The sequence below is a fragment of the Lepisosteus oculatus genome, chromosome 20 (assembly GCF_040954835.1).
Source record: "Lepisosteus oculatus isolate fLepOcu1 chromosome 20, fLepOcu1.hap2, whole genome shotgun sequence".
NCBI lineage: Eukaryota > Metazoa > Chordata > Actinopteri > Semionotiformes > Lepisosteidae > Lepisosteus > Lepisosteus oculatus.
In genome coordinates, this window is record NC_090715.1 from 5,728,946 (window position 1) to 5,754,518 (window position 25,573).

The 25,573-nt window shown below is 34.9% G+C and overlaps 1 protein-coding gene across 5 annotated transcripts in view; it reads right to left on the bottom strand.

Annotated features, from left to right (window-relative positions):
• znf536 (zinc finger protein 536) overlaps nt 1–25,573 on the bottom strand; it is a 172,155-nt gene that overhangs the window by 23,395 nt on the left and 123,187 nt on the right. The window lies entirely within an intron of this gene.

Genomic DNA, 25,573 nt, shown 5'->3' on the forward strand with positions numbered 1-25,573 from the left:
GTTGATGAAAAACACAGAAATTTATTAACAATTCTGCTTTCCTTCTAGAAAATTCAAAGTGAGTAAAAAATTAACAGAATAATCCTACAATGATGAACACTGCAAACTTCAGCTGTTTCTCATCTGTTGATCTCTCCAGATGAAGGTCTTTTCATTTACCAGGAGTAGATGGTAAATCATCAGCACCTGGTTATATTTTAAATGCACTTTCACTTGCTTCTTCAAGTCTCCAATGATTTCATGTTCATAGTATAACATCTGGTACCTGCAGTTACTGGATCTCAATTAAGATAGCACTATTCTGCATCAACTTTCTGTGTCACTGAGAAAACGAAATAAACCACAAACTACAAATTTGAGTGCTTACAGTACAAGGAGCTGGAGACAAGAAGAAATGACTTTTGATATGTGTTCTTTTACGTGCTTAAGTTAAAATAAACATTAAAAACAGAATAATTAGCATTCTTGATTTAAAATAGGAACGCAAAAAGTGGTATGATTATGTAAATTTAAACAGGATTTCCGCTTACTGGATGCATTTCTATCCCATTCTAATTTAAAATCTCCTATTAAAATGTTCTCCTGGGAGTCCAAGGGTTGCTTAACAGGATAATTATGATAGACAAAGCTTCCAGGTTCATTTTACTCTAAAGTGAAAGGCTGAGACACTAGAGGTTCCTCGGCCAAATTTGCCCTGTTTTTAGTCTCTTTGGAAGATAATTTTTCCTAGATGGTGTTTCATCCTATTTAAATGACATACTGTATAGGCACTTTGTAAAAAACAAAAATAGATTGTTTAACTTTTTAAATTCACAGTGAATATTAAGGTAGGCTACACATTTTAAATAGCACTTACCCTATCAAGCTACACGTATATTAAGAAAGGATAATTACACAGTAAACATTACAGTAGCACCACATTTTTAAACTTGCCATAGAGCTAATATTCGGATGTTCACTGTATTTTCAATATATTTTTCAAATACTAAATTTCTGTATCATGTTGTTAATAATGCAATACAAAACAAAGAAACTTACGCATTTAAAAAAAGGGCTAGACAGTAATCTTGACTTTAAATCCTGTGATTAGAATTGGGAGTATTTATATCTGTAACATCCAAGGACAAGAACAAACATAGCGAGTTCACGTAGCTCTCAGCCTAAGCTACTACAACCAGTTACAGTGCTATGGAGTTAATATTCTTTATGAAAGAATAAAATAATCTTGGTGGGTTTGTCTTTAACTTTAATTTATAGCTTTTGTGTCAGGGAATAGATTTAGAATTATATCATACATTACTCAGTCCTGAAGGTATGCAACAAAGTGAAGGGAACACAAATAGCAGCCACTCCAGTAGTAATGCTACTTATCGAGATTAAGCACACTGATTTAACGGACACCTGGGATAAACTCCGACACGACATTTCACTTTACCCGATGCTGGTGTGATGCACGTTTCATGTTAGGCCTTGCAATGAGATGACAAGTGCTGTTGTCCAGCGACAAAAGCACATGACAGGTAGGTGTCACAGACACAGAGTGCAGATGTATTATCGCTCTCCTACTTAGACAGGAATGACATCCCTTGAATCTCAAGAGACAATGCTGCAGACTTGCTAACCTTATTGTGCCAGCTGCACGCTCAACAATATTGACAGAGTCAACCATTTCTTGTACATCAGCGGAAGAAAAACATACTCGCCGAACTCAGACACACCACAACGTGTTTCGAGTTTGCGAAATGATAAATTGCATGGAATTGGAAATCTGGTTGTCAAATGCAAAGTTAGAAAGGACCACTGTGACACAACATTTAAAGTGAAGAGTGTGCAGAAAAAAAAATTATTAAAAAAATATTCTTGTGAAGCCTTTAACATAACGTATGAATTTATTACATATAAAAGAAGAATAATCAGCTTTACATGTATGTAAAACCATTTCAAGCAATCCATTAAATGGAACAGAATACAATTTGGGATGAAAGTAAAAGAAAACAATTCTTTATATTCACACAATGTCCTTAAAAATTATCTTTCTAGAAAGGCTAGAAATTTGAGAATACTGTATAATTAATATCCATTACCTCAAGCTTATTTAAAAAGTATGCCATAAAACAGTAAAAAAACAAAATGTAAAATAAAACGGAAACTTTATCCACATGTGAAATTTTAAGAACAATACAAATTTTTGTTTACTGTAAATCACACAAGTATTCTATGTAATTACACATTTATTTCCATGTCTAGTGAGACATTATGAGAAAAAACAATTTCAAATTGCATTTTGGGATAAACCAGCAAGGTTAGTTCTCCTTTGACACAAAACAACAATAAACAGTTTTGAAAGATCAAACCTGTTCTTAGGAGAGATAAGATTATATCTGTGCTGATAGTAATGGCAGACTTTTAAAAAACATTACAATCTTGATTTGATGGTAAAGTAGGTTTTAATAACTCACTGAATACAAAGTTTACTTCAAACTTGCAAAAGGTGATTAGTCTTTTCTTTCTCATAGAATTTTTTAAGGTAACTACAGTGACTAAAATCTGATGTTTAGTAGTGTCACGGATGTCGGAAGGGACGAGCCGTGGAATGGTAGGAGAGCGGAAAAAGACCCTATGTGTAGCGGCGGAACGGGGAATTAGCCCGGGCTCAGCAGTGCAGGAGTTTAGGAAATGCCGTATAGAAACCTATGCCCTCAGGACACAGACGGAGCGGCGGCTTGGTGCCCCAGACAGAGAGACACCAGAAGGACAGCAAAGCACAGGAAACTAGGGACAGGACAGAGTAGGAGCGCCTTCTGGCTGCAGAGGGCGTGACAGTACCCCCTTCCCCCCCATGGGTGGCTCCTGACGCCCAACGAATAAATGAGCTGCACAGCACTGGGGGGAGGAAAAACCTAATTTAATGTAAGGAAACCTCTTGGAGTCCACAGCTGAGAGCTGCCCCTTCCTCCAGGGTAGAAACCTTTTTTGGTCAGAGGAAGGGGGGGCAGGGGAAGAGCTCTAGAGACTTAAAACATAAAACACACGTATACAAGCACAAACAAATAAGATAAACCTGGGAGACCAAGGTAACTACACACAAAACAGGTAGGAACCAAAGGTTCCGAGAACCAGGAAGTGAAAAATCAAAACACCAAGCAAAAACAAAAATAAAAACACAAAACCCCTGGAAAAATACCACAGACTGGGCAAAAAACACGTTCAACATTTTATCACTGATATCAGAGTGATCAACCCGAGGAAAGCTAGGCACAGGGCCCGCTCACAAGCATGGATGACCGGATTGATATCCAGCAATGAGGATAGGAGAGACAACCTGAGGAAAGCCAGGTATTCGTAAGCGGATGTCGGGACGGCATACCACTGAATGACCCGCTCACAGGCAGGGAAGCCAGGAGTAGCATTCCGCGATTAGAATAGAAGAACTGAAAAAAAAGCCCAATGAAAAAGAAAAGCTGCGGGAAGGCAAAAATCGCCGCTCGCAGGGTCGGAGATGGCTCAGCATTCTGTCACGGATGTCGAAAGAGATGAGCCGTGGAACGGCAGGAGAGCAGAAAAAGATCCTGTGTGTAGCGGCGGAACGGGGAATTAGCCAGAGCTCAGTAGTGCAGGGGTTCAGGTAATGCCGTATAGAAACCTATGCCCTCAGGCCACAGATGGAGCAGTGGTCTGGTGCTCGGTGGGTCTCAGGACATCGGGAAGTCAATGCTGAGCGAAGGGGAAAAAGTGACCCGGAAATATATAGCCCAAGAGAGAGAGACACCGGAAGGACAGCAAAGCACAGGAAACTAGGGACAGAACAGAGTAGGAGCACCCTCTGGCTGCAGAAGGCGTGACAAGTAGGGTGTGGGGTATGTATATTTACTGTACATTAACAGCATCCTCTCTTTTTCAATAGCCCCTTTTGTTTCATTTCAAAAGTGTGAGAATATATTTTATTTAATATTTATTCATAGCAATGCTTATAAGATTGGATGATGTTTACTGCATGATGATGTTTACTGCAAGCATGGCACTAGCATGTCATAAAAACCAAGTGAATCACAAGCCTATGCCATAGAGAGAGTAATAGTGAGGAATACAGCATTAATGAATCAACAGCGTACTATAGAGAGAGCACATATTGAACAAGATATTCTATATAACGAATAGGAATGTAAGTGCAATGGAAGACATATTTATCATGGGAGAGTTTAGTTTTTCTCACACAGATTGGGAAAAGTTTGATCAACATCACTTGAAATTGAAATGATAGACACTGCTACTGACTGCTTGCTTACCCTGTTTCTCAGAGTACCTACAAGAGGGATGGCCTGTGTTTATCCATTTTTTTTCAATAATCACGTCAGATTAAGGATAGAGAACAATTAGAAAACTTTGATCATAATGCAGTATGTTATGCCTGAAGTATTTTATAAAATGTACTTGTAAATAAACAGGTAAATGAAAAATGAATTTAAAGCCGAAAACAAAGGTAAATTCAAGCAGGAAGACTATGAGAGCTTAAGTAAAACAGCATAAAATAAACTCATAATCAGTGGAGAATGTTAGGTTAAAGATATCCTGCTAAAAGAACACTGAAGATTCGTCGCACAAATAAATAAATCAAAAGCTATGAAGCAGTGAACCAAATGGTTAAATAAACCAATTAAGAAAAAATACAAGGATAAAATAAATATTTTATAAAATGAACAAAACTAAAAAGTGGTGCAATCAATTATAAATACAGGTAAAAATAAAGGTGAATGAGCACCTCATACTGTAGATTATATTTAACACAGTATAGCCAAATGCAGATTATTACATGCAGGTTGCAAAACTATAAATTATGAATACAATAAGCTTGGCTTCACAAATGTGTCTATGGAAAAAAAATTTTTTGACATCACCCGGATGTCTTTAATGATTCATCATTTTTGTCTTCTAGACAATGTGGAGAACAATAAAAAAGGAAATCAGAACACTGCATTTGTACTGTATATATACTGTAGTCAAAAGTATAGCATTTCAATCTAGGTTGTTATAATTGTGCAATGCAAAAGATATTGCCATACTGTGATCAGGCTAGAGTGACCAAACACATTCCTAGGAATGTTTGGTTCTGAAAGGCTAAAACTAGATCTCATAATCTAGTTCTACAATCAGATCTGACTCTCCAAAGTCAATGCATTGGAATTCTTTCGAATCAGAGGACACGTGCAAAAATAAGTGGGAAATGATTCAGAAGTTGAGTCAGGAAGCACTTTTTTACAGAAATATGTGTTGCAGTCTGGAACACACTACTCATCCATGTTATCACATCTGATATCCTGGCTTCATTCAAGAAATGGCTGGATAAGATCCTCAGATCATTTAGTAACTGACAACCAAGTGAGCTAGAGAGGCTGAATGGAATCCTGTCCTTTGTAACCTTTTAAGCTCTTATGGACTGAGCAAAAAAATCCCCTAGGCATGAAATCAAAGGGTAAATTAAAGAGGTGAACATAATCTGAAACAATAGGTAGGATGTGTTTTGACTTTTTGGGTACTGGTCATTGCTGTCACCTTGTATACTTGTGGTAAAAGAAGCTATACCACATACAGGGAAAACATGTAACAGAATAGTCATGCATTTGCATTAGTGTTAATATGGTGATATAAAATAAAAAAATACATCTAACAATTTATTGCTTTAGAAGTAAATAGTTAACATATTATACTGGATTTCTGTGTGTACAATGTTGTGTTGTGTACAAGAACAATTGCCATCATATACTTAATAAGAGAATTACTCCAAATTCATATAACTCAGTTACATTATAGCAAACAAAGTTTAAGTTTATTGCATAAAAAATGCTTAACAATCCTAATATCTGTTTAAATGTATTTTTCTATTTTACTTTTTTGATATTCGTGGAGGGACTTACAATAATAACATTCTTTCAGTTAAATGTTACTTTTTCCCAGGCTGTGAAATGTCAGTAATGTGAACAATTACCCATTTTCTAATATAAAACAGTGAAATATACCTGGGATTATAAGCCATTGACAAATAACCTTGCTGATAGATGTGAACTAGATTTTGTTCAAAGCACTCAGACAGCCTCAAAAGAGATTAGCAGTTCTTATCAGGTCAATGATGTCACTGGGGAAATGTGTTTAAAGTCACATTGATTTATTGAAAGATTTCCCAATAAGAAGACATTTTCAACTTTCCACCCAGTGTGTGCTGTGAACCCAGACTGCATCTACGATGTGCTGAACCACAAACACTGTGGAAGAAATGCATTTCCACAATAAACTGGGAGATTTTGTTTGATGGGTGAGATAACAGTCTTCTCTCCATGCAGTTCGGACTACCACACGCTGTTCAGTCTGCTGAAAACAGTGACTGTCGAGTGCTGTGACACAAAAAATTGACAAGAACGTATAACAAAGGCCCTTTGTTCCCCTGAGTGAAAGTGCACAGTATTAATTTTACACTATTACCTTCTTAAAAGTAATTATAAAACTTTAAAGAAAAAGTCTGTGGGAACAGTCGGCTCATGCAGACTATAGCTGAATGGCCTAATTTGGAGGAAATGGGTAATAGAAGAGTCTTGGTATGTCAGTCAACACTTGTGTCCCCAAAAGATTAACTCCTTGCATCTCATCACCATCTCCTGCTGAATCATTTCCATGCACACTATTTTTGCTCAGTACTGCAAAATCAAACCGAAATGCCCAGTTTTGGAAAGAAGTTAATAACTAAGGAAAAATAGTGCTTTGCAACCTCATTTTGATATAAATTGTCAGCAGTGGACATACTGAGATTATCTTGATATTTTAGATTGGTTTTGCTGAGTAGTCCATATACTGTAGAAACAACTTTCCTTTCCTTGTTAGATAAATGTGGTATTTGCTATGTGTTTTCACCAGGGGACTGCTAAATTTCACTCCATAAAGCATGAGTAAATCACTGTTAAACTAACAGTGATTTAAACTGTTAAACTAAGACTATCCTCTAATTAGAATAACGTGCCATTGTTTCCAAGTTTGTGATTCTCATTGGTTATGCTGAATACAGTATAAAACAGAAACACAGGTACAATTTAATTAAAGCATGTTTAATTTTTATATAATTTTAAGGTTTACTTATTGATTATGGCACGATATTGTTTTTATATACAAAAATTTAAAAAGCTCCAATACGAGAAAAAAAATCTCAAGATGTCCTGACAGCTCATTTCATTTCAAAGTTTCAATAAAACTGGGCTGAATTGCCTCTGCTGTAAAGTGATCTCTCTCGTTTAGAAGAAAGAAACAAAGGCTTTGTATGCAGCATCTGTTTATAGTGGAACTGTACGGTATGTAAAGATAAATAGATACAACAGAACAGACACTAGAGAGAACAGACAACACTGTGGAAAAGAAAATGATGATGTTTTTTTTTATATAGATGGTGAATGAGTGACAAGAGTTCAAGGTGAGATTCACCAAAAAAAGACCCGCAGGCTGGTTGAGTGTAATGGTCTTTTCACATTCTTAAAATGACATTCTGCATTCCATTAGGTTCTTAAGAAGAGTGGCAATATCCTTCTTAATACCATCTAATGCATGCAGATTATAAAACGTTCGCATACCACATATACTGTATATTTGTGAGGTTTGCATGGGTAACAAAAGGCAGTTCCATAGTGTTTTCAGTGTCATGTGCTTTTCCTTGTCTTGTCTTCAAAAATTGGGGAGATTTTTGTTCAAGGAGATTTTACATTGTCAATCCAATCTCGCCTGTGGGATTATGAGTTTTGGATATGAAATTCTCACAGTGATGAAGATACAAACCTCTACAAGCAAACTCAAAAAGGGAAAAATACACTTTAAAACTGAAAGGCATCCTTTGTTATATTGTACATATATATGCTCTTTTCACTGGTCAAAGTTAGCTACTGTATGTTACACTGATGAACTGTCCATGGCCTTTGACTTTATACTGTACTGTATATGCTACAGTACAAGTGAAATTAGAAATCTCTTAAAATTGTTCCTTCCCACACAGTGCTGTGAAATAGGTACAGTATTTAATTTCCAAAATTTTAACAACTGCACAGGGTTAAAACATACCATAAACCAGAAAAGTTCCTTGTAAGATACTCACATTTTGTATGTACTGTATGTGTACTGTATGTATCCTGCAGTGCAAGTCTTAGAAAATTTTCTTTTGCTCAGCTCTTTACATCTAATGTTTTTAACATTAACAGCACAACTGTTTTGATCTTCTGCTGAAATTGTAGACATTCTGTTTTAAGATAACAGTTAATCCTGACAGATCTCTATTTTGCTGTACAAAAAGCTTTATGGATGTGGAAAGAGAAACAAATCATTTTAATGACAAGGAACACCTGACAATGAGTCAATTAAATCTGATTGGTAAATGTGATGGATTAAGTACTACAACATGTCATATTGGCTTCTCACGCATAGTGTACCTTGAATTGTTGTGATCAAGCTTTTGAAGATTCTGATCAATGTGAATTAAAGACTGCTAAATGACAAGACTTGTTTCTTCTCATTAAAGCTTTAGTGATAGCAGTTAAAGTTGTTATAATATTAGAAAACAGTGTAGCTGTTGACTGTGCCTAACATTTCTAAGACTTTGGTACAACAGTGAATATACACTTTTCATCTATAAATAAATTTAATTTCTAATAATAAAAACAAATCAATATAATAGAAAAGACTCAAAAAACAATTTCCTGAGGCTACTATACAAGCTATAAACCCACCTACATTTAAATGAATTCCTCTATATTTGCACTGTTTATTCATGCTGTGTGGGCACTAGAAACATTGCTAACACTGCAAACTAATATGCAAACTGCATGATTGGACAGATGACCATTGTCAGAGATGAAGTATGATTTCTTCTGGCAGATTAAGGCTCTCTCTGACCTGTACGAGTAATTTTATCTGACACACACACACGAATAGGGCCTGTTTTACGATTTAATTCCATTTCAACGCTTACAAGATATCAACTAATGCTATCAATTGTGTAGTCTTTATTTTACTTTTTTTCAGAATAACCTCTAGGTGGTGCTACTCTTTTATGTGTCTGGATTTTTACAAGACAATAAAAACATTAATTTGCTATGAAATCATTTTTGACGTAAATGTAAAATGGTGCCCATTCGAACTCAGTAATGAAGCATGGTGCATTTCTACAGCTCCTAATTTGACTAGTTAAATGACTCCATTACGTGTCTAACAGACAGAGGCGAATAATTTCTGGTCAGTTGATGCTCAGTTACCCGCATCATTTTGCTCTGAAAAATAAAGTCCCATATCTACTTTTCTTTTGTCTTGCCATTTTTAACCCTCTCGTAACTGGCAAAAAAATGAGAGAGAGAAAACCTTTACATGAGTCACAGAAGCACTAAATAATGAATGGGGAAAGTAACAAATTAACACACAAACATTTTCTGACGTACATCAAATTTTCACAAGAATTTATGTATTCACAACCTTATAATTGAAATATATTAAATTATCAAAAGGCCTTCTATCGGTGTCACAACTCATGAAAAATGCAAAATGCTTTAACACAAGACAGACTGAACATGTGTTTATTTCTTTAATCCATAGCATCCTGTCTATGTGCAATTGAAAATCATTTATTCGTTTGTTTATTTATAATACAATTTTTTAAAAGAGTACTTTGTGAGACAGCAACATGAATAGCTTGTGCCAGTATGTAATTACTAGTTTAATATTAGCTACTGAGAACTTCAGCAACACATTAAAAAACATCTTATTCTGTACTGACCAACTAAATACCGTAGTATGCTACAAATACCCAAATTCAGGAGATTTTATGGAATGTATGTGTGTGTATTGAGGGTAGGGGTTGATATAGCAATTTCAATTGCAACTGTCCAAACTGATTGAAGTTCAATCTTAATTTTTTAAAAAAGCATCTCTCAATTTTGTCACTAAAATGCTCAAGGTAATGCATTGCACTTCGTTTTTTCACTTAATGATTCTTAAAAAATGATTTAAAGTGATTATTAAGTGACCATCACATATTTGATGGAATTAAAAACACATTCAGGGACAGTGTATGGTAACAGTGAAAATTCCAAGACTGAACTACTCTATTCTGTGATTAAACAATTTTGTCTTTTTGATCAGATCAGATGGCCTGCATCACTTTCCTGAGATGTTTATGTGGAAAAATATGGCAATGTTCAAGCTTTATGAAATTACAGAGTGTAATACATTGATTCAGTTTAAATGTGTAATTAGTTATTGCATTTTAATCAATGCACAGGAGTTTATACAATGAAACCAAAGATTAAAGAAGGAAGTATCAAACACACAAAATGGATATTTCACATGCAACACAGGATGCAGTAGATACTAAGATGGCCCCATAGGTTAACCTATGCCATGTAGCCATGGTGCAGGGTATCACTTCTCATACATGAACAGCTGCTCACATGGTACTGTATATGACAAGATATCACTTGATCCTCCTAGCAATAAAAGGTTTAACTTGCTACAAGACCTACCACTAATTACGCATTCTGATCTTTATAATGTGATCTTAGTAATGTGGAAATGCAGAAAAAAATCAGAATAAAAACAAGGACACAATAAAATGTACTCCACAACTACCAGGACACAATATGCTTGCATTGTTTTTCATAGGTTATTACATGAAAATACATACATACAGATCAGAAGGGGTGTGCGATGAATTTAATTAAGTCTCAAAATCAGTGACAAACGTATTTGCGCCAAGGGGAGACTTAAGCAGGGTACTGCAGGATAACACAGTCAATTTAAATACAGCATATGGAACGCATACCAAACTCATGCCCCAATTATGGTAACTGGTGACACTGTGCTAGGTGGTGCCATTTTTCAGATGAGATTTAAACCAAGGTCCTGACTACTTGGTCATTAAAAATCCCATGACACTTTTGAAACAGTAGGGACATTAACACCACTCTGGTCTTCTACAATCTGGCCTCCCTAAATCTCCAACTTAATTCAATTGGTTGGGTAATTCCTCACTTCTGCAACTGACCCGCTGTGTAGTGGGGTTGCTGGTACTGACTGACTGCTGTGAGTCACACAGAGGAGAATAAAGTGGGTCCCCTCTTATAAAGTGATGCTTTAAAATCCTTTGGAGTAGAAAATACCATACAAAAGCAAATAATTAATTGAATTTGGTATTTTTGGTCAATTTTGTCCGCAAAGTAGTTATTATACAGCTAAAGTTTTCTTCTTACATAATACTGCCCCTTTCCCTTGTTGATTCAATGATATTTTTCAAAATGATACTGTGGATCAAATCTGAGTCTTACAGTATATGTCTTTTATCTTCACACAGGATATGATTAGAACTGACTGAAGGCACTGGATTGACAGTTGTACTTTGATACTGTATGTTCACTCCAGATATGTCACCAAAGACATACAAAAATGGGTACATGAACAAAAGCACCTGTAGAGTGCTCAGGGCCAGTGGCATTCTGAGCTGTTTTTGTACTTTTTTACGGAAGTACGCATTGACTATGCACTAGATGGTGCTGGTTGTGAGAGCAGCAAAAGTTATAACATTACATTCAATATAATCTGTTATAAGTATAAAACTACGCAAAACATGATTTCCTATCAAATGAAAAAAAAACATGTAGACTTCAGTGTCCAATAAGATAATTAAATTATAACTGTACCATTTCACACCTCTACTGGGGCCTGGTGCTTTCAGGCAAGTGCTTCATGTAAAACCATACCTTCACATTAAGACATGACAACAAAAACACAACAGCGACAAAGATGGACTTTTAAGATTAACTTCATTTTGAATTCTTTCATTACACTATGAGTAGCCCACAAACTAAAAGGCATCACTCCCATGCTGAAAAAAAAAATTAAAATATCTGTCACACCGAAAAAAGAGCACAGACACTTGAGCCACCAAAGTATATACTGGTTAAGTACAAACCGAAATACTATTTAGTATTAAAATAATTCTTCAAAGTGACATAAAGAAAGAAAAATAGAACTGTCATAAACAGGTATGTAAAAACAGTGAATTATATACATATTTTTTTTCACTTTCAAAAGGGCAATTATACATTTGAAAAACTGCCTGATAATATTAGGTAGACTGTATTAAGTCATCAAACGAATATTATACTAGTAAACAAATAGCCCCAGCTAAAGGATGTGAAAGCGTTAACTCGCATTTTTAATGCTCCTGCATAAACAGATTTTGTTGCTGCTTAAAATGGGCTCAAAATTAAAGCATATCATTTTACACATATTGCATGCATATTACAGAGGCACAGCTGTTTGTGTCCTGCTCTTAAGAGCCATATGATTAAGTTATGGGATATCAGATAAGATTTAAGCCTCTTCACCACTGGGCTCCTTTAGAAGGAATGGTTGCTTTTTACTGGTAAGTTATTAAATGGTGAAATGACATTATTTTATAAGTGTATTTGTAATTATTACCGCACACCTGTGGCTCATACTGTTAAAAAAAAGATGTCCTTTGAACATTAAGGAATCTAATTTTATATACAGGGGTTCAAAACCTGATCCAGTGTTTTCACTTACACTGGCTTTATTTAAAACAAATTTAAATGGCAATAGAAAAGAATAATTTAAAAGTAACATGTGTGACAGCACACATTTCTCAAGATCTGGAAGTTGACAAATGCTACCAAATCGTGGTCTGTCAATCTATAATACAATCCAGAAATATGTATTTAAGCAGCAGGAGGATTGCAACTTACAATGTTTTAATGTTAATTCTAACAATCCCATCCATGTTGGTAGATTAGAGTATCACTTTATATACTGATGTGCTTCGTCAATTAAGGTATTTAACTTTGAGACATAATATGCAAAAGAATGGAGTGCGCTAGTGATTGTATTTTAAGATACAATAAATGCAAAATAGGATCAATGTATTATATCATATTAAAGCGACATGATCATTAAATCAGAATGTGATCACATATCCATAATGTCTCTGGACTTTGAAAGCTGAAGACATAAAGCAGCTTAGCCATAACATATAATGAAACACATAGGGAATCCAGAAATAATCAATTGTCTTAATGGAAGAAAACAAGAGGGAAAGGACTACCTCACAAACACGCTGTATGAAACGCTACTTAAAAGGCAAAGGGAATTACTCAGGGGAGGTGGGAAGTGTGTGTGTGTGTGGGGGGGTTCAAGATCACTCACTGCTCTCGATCCAAAAATGACTCACAATGTTGTAATTGTTTACCTTTGACACCAGAGATAATTCTAGTCAGATAGATTCTAACAAAATATTTACCGTATGCCCTTCTTTCAAGACAAAATGTGCTTCTTTTAATGGAAGACTCAAACCTCCACACTTTAGCACATCCCTTCTGTGGTATTTCTAGTCACCGTGTTGGGGCTGATAAAAAATGCTTTTATTTCTTCCCAGAAACCTTTTGCTATCTGTTTGTACTGTATATAGTACCAAATATTCAAACATGGCTTTGTTGTTAGTGACTTCTATAAATATACTCATTTTTGTGTGGCACACTTGAATGACACTCAAATTAGAATCTAATCATGTCAAGGTTTTTCCTTTCTGATTTTCTTTCTTTTTTTTGTTGTTGCTGTGGACATGAACAAGTGGAAATGGCTGCATTTTTTTGTGTAATGTTTAATAAAAAACAGATGGTTGCAGATGTAAGGCCATACTGCGATGACATGGGTTTAATATTTTAGAGTGGTCTAGCTGTAAATGCAGGAGCAGCTGTTTCCTCATGTTATAAATTTTAACTTTTAACGTGTGATTGACAACTATTGGGTTTACTGTAAATTACAGAAATGAATATACATGTAATGAAATGACTTTTTGTGAAATAGTTCAACACTACATATATTAATTTTTGCCTAAATGTTCTCCTTGTTATTTAACCTTGGTCTATTTAAACTATGGCTATCCATTTGATATCTATAGCACAATAATATTTATGAGTTTGCATAAATATTTCATATAATGTAGACGGAGTGGTTGGGATCAAGATATATTCCTATATGTTTGTTTAGCTGCTATCTATTTAATTTTAATGTCAAAACAGAATATAGATCCCATGACACTTAACAGAGTAGAGGTGATTGTCATCAATTCCTATCTTGGCATTTAACCACCTGCTTCAAATGCAAGTATTTGAAATGCAAATAAACTGCATATGCCCAGACAAATTAAAAAACACAGAGTGTAAACACTTTTGAAGTCATAACTTTTACCATTTTTCATCAGGGAGTTGTACTGTCAAATTTTCATTTTCTTGAAAAGGCAATGCCAGACAGATAATGCTTTTTTGAAGGAAATCGCATAATACAGCTTTTTATTTATTTATTTTGCTTATTTTTGCACAGATAAGAGCAAGTGTTTTCTTTAGGTGTGTTCTAATATGACTTCACTGGTTCATATTTGTTGTTTCTTTCAAGGACAAAAAAAAATCAGTTTCCAGATTTTCTTTTTCTCATTGCTGTTGTCATCTGAATATCAATAACCATACATCTTGTTTAACATGAACCTTTCTGATACAGATACTAGTCTGTTACCATAATGGTTTTTTCTATGTGTTGTTTGTGTCCTACCCTGTGTTCTTTGCAATTAAGATAAAGTGAACGTAAAAACCTAACTTTGTTATTCCAGTCTGTCCAGCACTGCTGGGTTACAGATTTGATGAGTCCTAGAGCCTGATGACATTACTGGAAACAGCTTTTTAATGAATGAAGCGCATCATTTTTCATAAAGTGTCTATCTAGACATGATCATGTTGCAGTAACTGAATTAAGGGACTATTTTCTTTGTCATGCTTTTTTCATTTTCTTATGCAGAAAAGCATATTTAAAAGTCACATTTTTTAAATCAGTCAGGTGGGCACATAAAGATGCTATTTCAGCACATTAAATAGTTTCCCCAATTTCAGATGTAAAACAGGCCATGTCAAACATGTAATTTTGAGATTTTTTTTAAATCGAGGCAAAAATTAATCCATCTCTCATAAACAGTGGTTTCACTTTAATTTCTTCTCTGACTTTTTGGTAAACTTGCTGAATGTTATTTTCCAAATTAACGAGCAGGTTTTGTTTTGTCAGAAAAAAATGTGCTGAATGCAAAACAGATTCATTAGTGTTAAAAGCTCCCATCATGTGCCACACCTTGTAGTTTATTGATTTGCTTAAATTACAGCCTGACATGATTAAGACATGGCAATACCAGTAGGTTTTTCTTGAAGTGCTTGTCGCTCCTGATGACAATGGAATATGAGCATATGCAAAAATTGCCATGCTGTTATTGTGATTGTTCTCAGGGCCTGTCAACAAAGAGAAGACAAGGCCTTGACAAGGTGTTATCTAATTGTGTTTTTAAAAGCGATGACACTCATCTTCTGATATGTCTCTTAATGCAATTAAACATCCTAAAAAAGGGGGAGAACAGACTACCTGCCGTGTGACTGCATCACAAATATGAACATAATAAGCATGGGAAATTGTCTAAAGAATGACAACAACAATAAAAGTCCAGTAATTATAAATGTATTTTGTCAAAGCATTAGACATTACTGCTACTAGTTTGGCTGCAACACAGCTAATCCACTCAGACACTCAGACAAATCCTGCCTTCCATTTCAGTCATTAGCAAATCCCTAATGCTTAATGTTTTACCTGTCTACATCTAAAATTAAATGAATATTGGGAAGAACAGCCACCAATAACAAAAAATATCCAAAATTCAACTTGATCTCCTTGATGACCAGCTTGTCCTGAAAATTCAAGCGCTTCATTTGCCAAGTGCTTACATTCAGAGAAAAACGACGCTAAATATTAAATCTGATATTAAATATTAAAGATCTGCATTTCTTTGTTTCCCGTAAATAGAACATGTCCGAAGCTGAGATTATGAGAGCACTTTGCACCTATCTGCTGTACATCCTTGGTTGATCAAAAAAAGTTCAAACAAAAAAAGAAGATGTAGCATTCATCTTTAAAATTCTTAAAACAATTACAGGACAGATGATGTGGCCATCTTGAGATCATTTGTCATCTGTCAGCAGCTGTGACCTTGCAACAAACAGAAAAGGGCTGATATAATCTTTATGGAAAGGAACGTTGTTGTTTGTAATAAAGAGACATTTTGCCTTCCATTTGCACAGCCAGTTAGAGCACACAAACATGAAAATCCATTATGGAATGGTACTTAAAAGTGTGACCAATCCTTGTTCAGTCAATTAGAGGCAAAGTCTGAATATGATGTTTGTCTGTTAGTGTCTGTAGCATACAGATCAGTGAGGATTTGATGATGAAAATGTAGATTTTTGTTGTCTTATTTGGGGGGGAGAAGCAGAGCATCCAAGCTAGGCTTATCTTTTTTATTTCTTTTTTACCAAGAGCACTAAAGTGCACAGCAATATCTGAAGCTTTTGTTCTGAATTTGAAAGCTGAAAAATATGTCTGCAACTCCAGCAAACTACTGGCTCGAAGCATATCACAATCACGTTTTCAGTCAAATGAAAACAGGGCACAAAGGGTGATAAAAAATAGTTAATAAGAGTGCTTTTCCAGAATGCATTGGGATGAGGTTTCACATTAAAAAAAGATTTATCTTAAAGTATGGTGTTAATCCATAGCTTAATCCTTCAACCCTTTCCTGCTGAGCCTAATAAAAACTATAAACCATAAAGTTCTTACAATTTCTGGAAACTGGTGCATGCTGGGTTTTATTTTACAAGAATTTCTATCCAATGAATCATACATGGAATTCATCTTTACAGATGGACCTTGTTTTAAGGACAGACAATTAAACAGATAAACAAGTTTCTTCAAACTATAGATAGCATCATCATAAGAAAAAAGAAATATTAACTTTTTTTGTAAAAGCTGAGAATATTCAAAGTAGTTTTAGACGTCATGTTCTTTTTAAGCTCACATTTAGATAGATATACACATATATGCTGTAGTTAAATATTTCTGACAAGTATTTGTAGTTTTGATCCTTTTAATTTATTGCCTTGTCAGTAATTAGGCTTTTTATGCTGCTAGTATTAATGAAGCTGAGGTATGAATATTTTGATAAAAATTCAGCAGGTATTTTAAAAACGAAAACAATATAGTCTTGCCTTACAACGCTAAGGAAATTTTACATCACATTACAGTACATTGCAAGCTGGTTAAATGATAAAACATATGGACTTATGTAGACATCAGCCCACTCCATAAATATTTTATTAATATTTCCTGATGTGTTTTTTTTCAGGTTTTAATTAAATCTCACTAGGGCTCCTTTGAGAAAGCTAACCATATCAGCAGATCAAACTTAGAATTACAAGATTAAAGACAGAAACTGTAAAAGTGGAAAAACAACTTTTAACAAACAAAACTAAACAAAAATGCAAACTGTATGAGAAATGCATTCTATACATTTCGTTTAGCTTTGAACTGGAACCAAAAGTTCAGAAATCTTTCAACCCTTGAACTTTTTAAAAAGTCGTATTTATTCAAAGGCAAATAGTATGCAGTGTGTATGAAGTAAAAAAGGATCAAGGGGCAGTTATTAGATTTGTAAGCACAAAAGCCTCACTGTTAGAGACAGTGAAAGCTCTGCAGTTACTGTACCTTTCAAAACTAATATGTAACCATATCTGTTTTAAAAGACTGATTCATATTACCCTGAATGCATGAGAAAGTTGTTCCCATCCCCACCACAGGAAACTTGAGTCTGATTTTAATGAGCTTCAATTGGAATGTGGCCTTTGAAAAGTATTACATTTGAAAAGATGGAACATTAAATTTTGTAATGATGTAAAACATCTTCAATTTTTGACAGGACAATGGCGCTTATTGTGCTTTATGGGACCAGTGGTGATTCAAAGGTCATTTTGTATATGACTCCATAGACAAGGGCAGCTCTGAATGAAAATTAGGTTATATGTGATCAGCTAAGTTATTAATCAGATTAAAATGGATTCTCTTTGCTTCCTATTTAACAAGGCTTGAGTAAGGAGAGAATACAAATGAGCAAAAACAATAGAGCATACTGTTTACTTATTCTTAAATGGGAGGCATTGTTTTAAATTTGAAATCATCAAATTCAACAGCACTGCTAGGTTTTTTATACATCTTGTATATATCTTCCAGAAAGCAGTCATCCATGCAGTGGGTCTCAGGTTGCTGCATTCAGGTACCTGCCTAATCCTGCTTAAATTACAGTAATTAGAGCAACAACTATTTCCCCCTTTATTTTTCTAATAAACAATGCACTATTCTAAACCCACAGTCTGTGGGATTTGTTCTGAACAATGTGAAAGCTCGTGCTATTTATTACGATCACTAAAGAAGACTTAAGTGCATTTCTTAACAGCTAATGTTATAATACAGTATATTTAGCTTATTTCTTCATGTTAATCAGAGCCCGTTTTTAACCCAGTATGTTCCTATAAATTAGCTTTCTATTTATTGCTCTTAAATAATACAGCTATACAATTACACTTACTTCTGTCTCTCATTATAAAAAATACATTTACCTTACCAATCTGCACTTTTCAATGCTTTGAAATGTAACTATTAACCATCTAGATTATTAATAAATGTATATCCTTTTCTGATTGAAATCTGATATAAATATTATTGATACTCTGTAAAACACACAATTTTTCCTCGCTTTAGCTACAGTACTCTTTTTTATTTAGAAGTAATATGGCTGTTTAAATAAGATTATGTTTGTGTGTTTGCAATTGGTGTTTTTATGTATATGTAGAAATTATTTTTTCAACGCATCCCCTTAGGAAATCCTACATCCTAGATTGATGTAAACCAATAAATATCTGAACTTGTATGACATAAAAGACCACTGTAAAATGCTAGGACATCACAGATAGGTACATATATATATACACCGTATATACAGTGTAGAAAAATATTGTGTAACGTACAGTAGGTAATTATGTTTCACTGTGGGGGCAGTATCAATTCATGATGACAACAGAAGAAAACAATTTGCCTGCAGAAGTCTTGTGTAATGTAAAAGACAGTAAAAAAATTATCAAGAGGAAAATATTTTTAGATAGTCCACAGCAGCTTAGGGAGAGCAACAAGTATTTGGTTTGGTTGACAACAGCTATTACAATTAATTGCTCTTTGCGACTAGTATTTGCACTGAGTGACAAGGTGTTATTTCACCTCTGTAAAAGTTAAAATGGTAATATCCACATGTGAAGTAGCACCTTAGGTTCACTATCTCTCATTACAATGCACAAAGGCATATCAGAAACACCATCTGACACTCTTAAAATCTTCAGAATGACTTCCACTGGATATTCTAATAATGGTTAAAGATGACAGCATCTTTGCAGATCTGAAAAGTGTGCCCCACAAAGACGAATGAAGGCAGAAATTGGGTTACAAAATGCAGCGCAGAAAGGAAATGTCTTTTGGGTCTGTCTTGATCCATGTGAAATTATTTCTTAAAAAATGAGGAACACAGCAAAAGACAGCTGAAGAAAGAGGCATCTTAACTTGAGCAGTGCTGCTTTGAACACAAATTACAGACTGATGTAAAAAAGAAATATTGTGTTTCAAAGCAGCAGATAACTCCACGCCAGAATCAGTTGTGAATTAGTATGAATTTCAACCTGCTCTCACAAGGCCTACCTATGCGTATCCTATCCCACTGACTACCATTTATCTTCAAACAGCAAATGCACGTCATTTACACACAACATGTACAATGCAGCTTTATTAATATATACTCTCAGTTGCTGTAATGCACACAACTTTGTTAAAATACTTTTTCTAGTAATTAGCAACATTATGAAGATAATATTATTATTAGCAAATACTAACTTTTATCATTTTGTGTTTTAAGGGCTTGTGTTTCTTCTGACAGAAAAAGATAAAAAATGCAACTTATAGATTATGCATTAACAGCCTGTGCTTTTGGAGTGTTGTTATCTCAGCCATTATTCCCTTTTGCTTTAATTACTTTTATTCTGTGATTTTAGTGGCTCTGATAATTCTGCTGTATGCAATTGGAAGTACATAAAACCAGGGGGAGAAATTTCAATAGGAGAGTTGTTTGAACTCAAGAGCTGAGGTTTATTTTTCCCAGAGAAAGTAAAGAACCTAATGCAGACTGTAATCCGTACATCTGCAAGTTCCCTCCAACTGGTGTAGGCACCATATGTTTTTAATTATCATAATAGCTTTAAAGAACCTGTTCAGAGGGAAACACATATGATCCTTTTATTACTGTGGTCTGTAATTTAAACAGTTTTAACAGAAAAGGTCTGGCTATGAGAAACTGACATGCACAGAAGTATGGAAGCCCTGCTATTGACCTCTGAAAGTCCAGGTTCACATCCCACACAGGGAGGTTGGACTTAAATCTCTCCTTTTTGACAGAGGTAATTGGCCACTAGTGACATGAACACGACTAGAACTAAGTAGACAATCCCAAATCTCCCACGAGCATACACCAGCAGACCAAAGTTGTCAAGGAATGTTGTACAGGCTAAAAATACCAGGCAGTGTTTGCATACATTTACGTTTTTACATAGTTTATGTTCCTGACACAGGCAATCTGTGTTAGCTATTCAGTTTTTCTTCTCCTTTTTTCTTCCTCCAACAGAGAAAGCTTGGCATCACACAGTTTAGCTTTTCTGCGCAATGAACATACTGTATGGTATTTGGGGCTTTGTAAATTGATAAGCCCAAGGGCTGAACGGAAAATTCACACTCTTGTTTTCAACAGAACTAAAAAGAAATTATTAAAAAAAAACAGTGAGCCTTCATTTCACATCCAGTAGGTGGTGTCATGTACAAATGAAATAACACCATAAAGGGGCATTTTAGGGCACATTGTTCTTAATTAATGCCCACCCCCCCAGAAAATAATAATGGTCAGCTTCATACCTTATGGATTAAATTGTGGATTTTTTAACACTATGTATATTTTTAATACAGTATGAGTTTTATTTTTGCATTGATCAAAGCTTCAGTAACACCCATCTCATAATTAACGGAAGAAGCAAATAAATCATAAAAAACTAATACCACAACAACACTGAAATATTTTGACTGCTAATCTCCTAGATATCTGATAAATTTGATAAAGTGCAGAATGGCAAACACTGTACTTTTGCGAATTCCGCAGGGTTTTATTGAATCAGTTATTTACCATTTCCAAAGAGCTTCCTTCTGGGTCTGTGTGCTGTGGATGTGAAATTCCACTCTACAGTTGTTCCCTAATTCTTTAACAATCTGAATCTTAGATACTGCTGGAGATGGAGGCCCTTCTAAATTGAAGAGGATAATACATTATGCATACACAATATTGCATAGTTTGTACTTGTTGCTTATCTTGTGAGTTGTTTACACTACATGATTCTGCAGTGTTTCTTCTCCTCAAACTCCGTGCTACTCTAAAAAAATACAGTATGGAGGTAAATATAAAAGAAAAGTAGCACAGCACCTTGCAATTTGTCAGTTGATAAGGTATTATGGTGAAGCCTTGTCATTTACAGTACTCTGACACATATTCTTAAGAATACAGTTCCTTACAGAAGTGCTTTTTTGTCAGCGCATGAGTGTCAGCAAAATCTGAAAACAATGTGCCAGTACAAAGATGTGCATCAAGAAAGTAGTTTCATATACGAAAGATGAAAGTGGAGACTGTGGAAGCAACTCTTCCAAAGAGGTACTTCACTTCAAATGTGTTTTTAAGTGCCAGAATATGAATGTACACTTCTCCTATAACAGTGAGACCTCTTCAATTGGCCTGTTTTGCCCAAGGAATACACTGAACAGTAGCTAGAAACAGCTGTTCTTGAGTTCACTTGACTCGTGGTCGTTACAATGAAGAAGGCAATATAAAGTTGGTAGAGAATGAGAAAACTAACATATTATTTAAAAGTATGCAATACTCTAGATCTCACATTGCAGGATGATTGCTAATTTACTGAATACTCATTTCTTCTGTTAGACTTACTGATGTTTTGCAATTCATAATTTTGTTATTGTGTTTTATTAACATAGATAATGGGATGCACTAGTCTGACAGAAGCCTCAAAGTCATCACCGTACAATAGATGTGTGCAGCCAAAACATTATATGGAGTCTGCTTTGCAATGATTTATACTTTTCATTAAACAAATGTATGCTCTTCACTTGTTTCAAGCTCTTCATCTGAACACTCTCTATGAGCTTTGAGATTGGCAAAATCTGCTTAATTTGAATACCCAAGACAAACACTCACAAATTAAATATTATGGGTAATAATAATAATAATAATAATAATAATAATAATAATAATAATAATAATAATAATAATAATAATAATGACAACAAAGTCCCTGAGGTTAAATGCTGTTTTCTGTAAAAAAAATATTTTTCTGCCTCTAATTTCTTAATTTCTTTCTGTCATGCTCTTGTTGCCAATTGCCTTACCTGTAGGAGGCATGATATTGTTCTAATAGTGTCTTGAATCGTTAGTTTGCCTATCACACTCTAAGCAGAGGAACTTAAGTGTTTGGACCTGTGTAAATGTCCTCCCCTACTTCTAAGCATGCTAATGAAGTGAAGCACTTTAAAAAGCTTCTCCGGCAGCCCAGATGCTCACTAGTACAAATTCATGAGAGAATTTAGAGATATTAATGATTTATGCGTTATTTGCATACAAACCTAATGCGAAGCACTTCAGATAATCGTATTTCGCAAGTTCTGAATTGAATTTTCGGAGAGCACGTGTCTTCTGAAACGATCAAGAATACATTTCGAATGGATTCCTATAGGTGATCATTCTATTAGAAAATTATGATTTTGTGGTTTCAGAATATGCCATTTAAGAGAGAGTCTCTGTTGCTTTTATCTATTAATTTACCAGATGTGCAGAAGCCATGTTTTGTTTCCTGTGTTTGACGTGTACAAGGCTTTTTTTTACAGCAGCCATAGATGTTAAATTCCCATCTGAATTATTTTCTTTTTATAGTCAGTGTCTGAAGTTTAGAAAAGTGATTTGTCAAGTCCAGACATCTTTAAAAAGATTTCTTATACTTACATACTGTACATAAAGCGCTGTATGAAGAAGCCCTTCATATATACCAATCAACTAGAACTCTCCACTTCCACCAAGATTCAGGCGCTTTTTTTTATCTGAGGTACCTATTTAGCAGATGTTGCCAAGTGACTGAACCCTGAAGGGAAAATCTGGTTTGGCTGGCTTCCACCTGGCCACCCTAAGTGTTTAACAGACCATGTTCACCTTTGCAGTTAAAGGAACTCCATATCAATAAGTTATCACCATTACTGACTCCTGTTAAAGTGGGGGCAGCCCCAGTAGAGATTTGCTTTGAACAGTGACTCTTTAGCAAAGATCGAACAAGAATTTACATCTTCGCCCCTGTCTCTTTACTGTAGCAAGACAGTAGATTTTCTAAATATGAAATACAAGTATTGCTGAAAGGATTTTAAAATCGTTTCCCTGCAACACAACTTTTTTTAAATAAAGTATGTTGACAGAATAATCGACACGATTAACATTCCCATCTGTCTCTGAGTCCCTTGTCTTCACTGAAAGTTTGTCGTAAACATGACAAAAATCAATTCCACTTGAAGAAGAGAAATACTCGTGCTCAATTCCAAATGGGCTGCCTATCCATCCATCCATTTTTAACCACTTCTTCCAGTTCGGATCACAGGGGAGCCAGAGCCTATCCCGGGAAGCAATGGATACATAGCAGGATACACCCTGGACGTCCCGGGACGCCAGTCCATCACATGACAAACACACAGACACAAACACAGGCTCACACTCATACCAGGGCCAGTTTTCTCAAAAGCCAATGAACTTACAAGTATGTTTCTGGACTGTGGGAGGATACCAGAGCAGCTGGAAGAAACCCATATGAACATGGGGAGAACATACAGACTCAGTACAAATAGCACCATAGCACCATGGGAATTGAACCCATAGCCCCATTGCGATGCTAATTATTGTGTTTCCATGATGTCCTGGACTGACTGTGTGAAGTGAAAATAAATATCTTATATCATCACCTAACACTTGATTGTTTTACGAGATTTACGGCATTTTGTTGACTAAATAAATAACTGATCATCCCTTAGATGGATTTAATCGTTACATTTTACCTGCTATACATGATATAATGTACACCCAGAGTCTGATTAATACTAGCCACAAAACAATTAAAACAAAATGAACTGCATACCATTTAATTTAATTTCCAAAGTCTTTAAAGACATCCTGACAAACAAAAGTTTCAGATCCTTTCATTGCTGTTAAAAACACTTTTTTTTTAGCAAGGACATTTCAATGTGTAAGTAAGTTATTAGCATTTCAAGTATCTGGTTGAGGAGAAATAGGAGTGCTTATTTTCGCATGTAACTAGGAATGACCCCACTCACAATATTAAAAATGCAACAGGTTCCACTACACTACTCACACATTCCATATTCTAAAGGTCAAAAGCAACATCAATTGTTAATGTAAACTATTTTGACATTGGTCGTAAACAAGTTTACTGCAATCTTTGCTTTTTCCATTACAGTCTGACTCTACTCCCAAAAACAGACCATACAGTCAACTAGTGGCTCTCAGTTTATGACAATTTATGACTAATTATGTTTAGAATTTCACTAATTGATGATTAAAGTTTGACAATGAGATTTAAATAAAACTCCAAGTGAACACTGCAATAACTGATTCCTTACGTAGTGTTTTCAGCATGTGTTCTGCTTTTAATTTAAAAGAGTCTCCTTTCAACATTCAGATTTTGCTGAATGTTACTGATCAACCTCTCATGTCAATAGTCACAAGTATGTGGCACTGAATTTCACAGTTCTACTAGATATTGATGGACTAGTTATTAGGGTTGAGACAAAGGCAACAATTCTGCTCTCTCAACCTGAAATAAAAGGCAATATATTACCAATAAATACCCAGAGGATTTTTTTGTATGATCAAATATTTTATTGTGTACTTAATATGATGCAATTTTGGAAATGCCTACGGGACTTAAATTGTAAATGAATTTGTCTCAGAATAATACCAATAAAAAGTACCACAACTCAAAAATCACCTCTCCAGGCAAGAATGACGCTTGTGTTTTGGATATATAATACGGTATTTATTGCTGAAGCTACAATTACCACATATAGTTTCTGTAGTTCCACAGCTAACGTGAGCCCTGAAATCCTAAAGTATAATATTTATTGTTCCGTTTCAAACCGCGTGATAAAATATACATTGTTAAACCCCGACCTAGCAATATCCTCTGATAATAATATTAAATTTTAATTTGCTAATGAATAACAAGATATCTAACTATAATATAACCCAACACTACATTTCTTGGTAACATACAGTAGGGTTTTGTCCCAAATAAATGTTTACAAAAAGGTCTACAGATCATGCTATATAAAAATGTAAGTTGCAACACTACTTATTGTGAAACAGAAAATGTGCTTAACATTGCACTGTTCACCTTTATATATCTATTAAATTATTGTCAGTATTTCT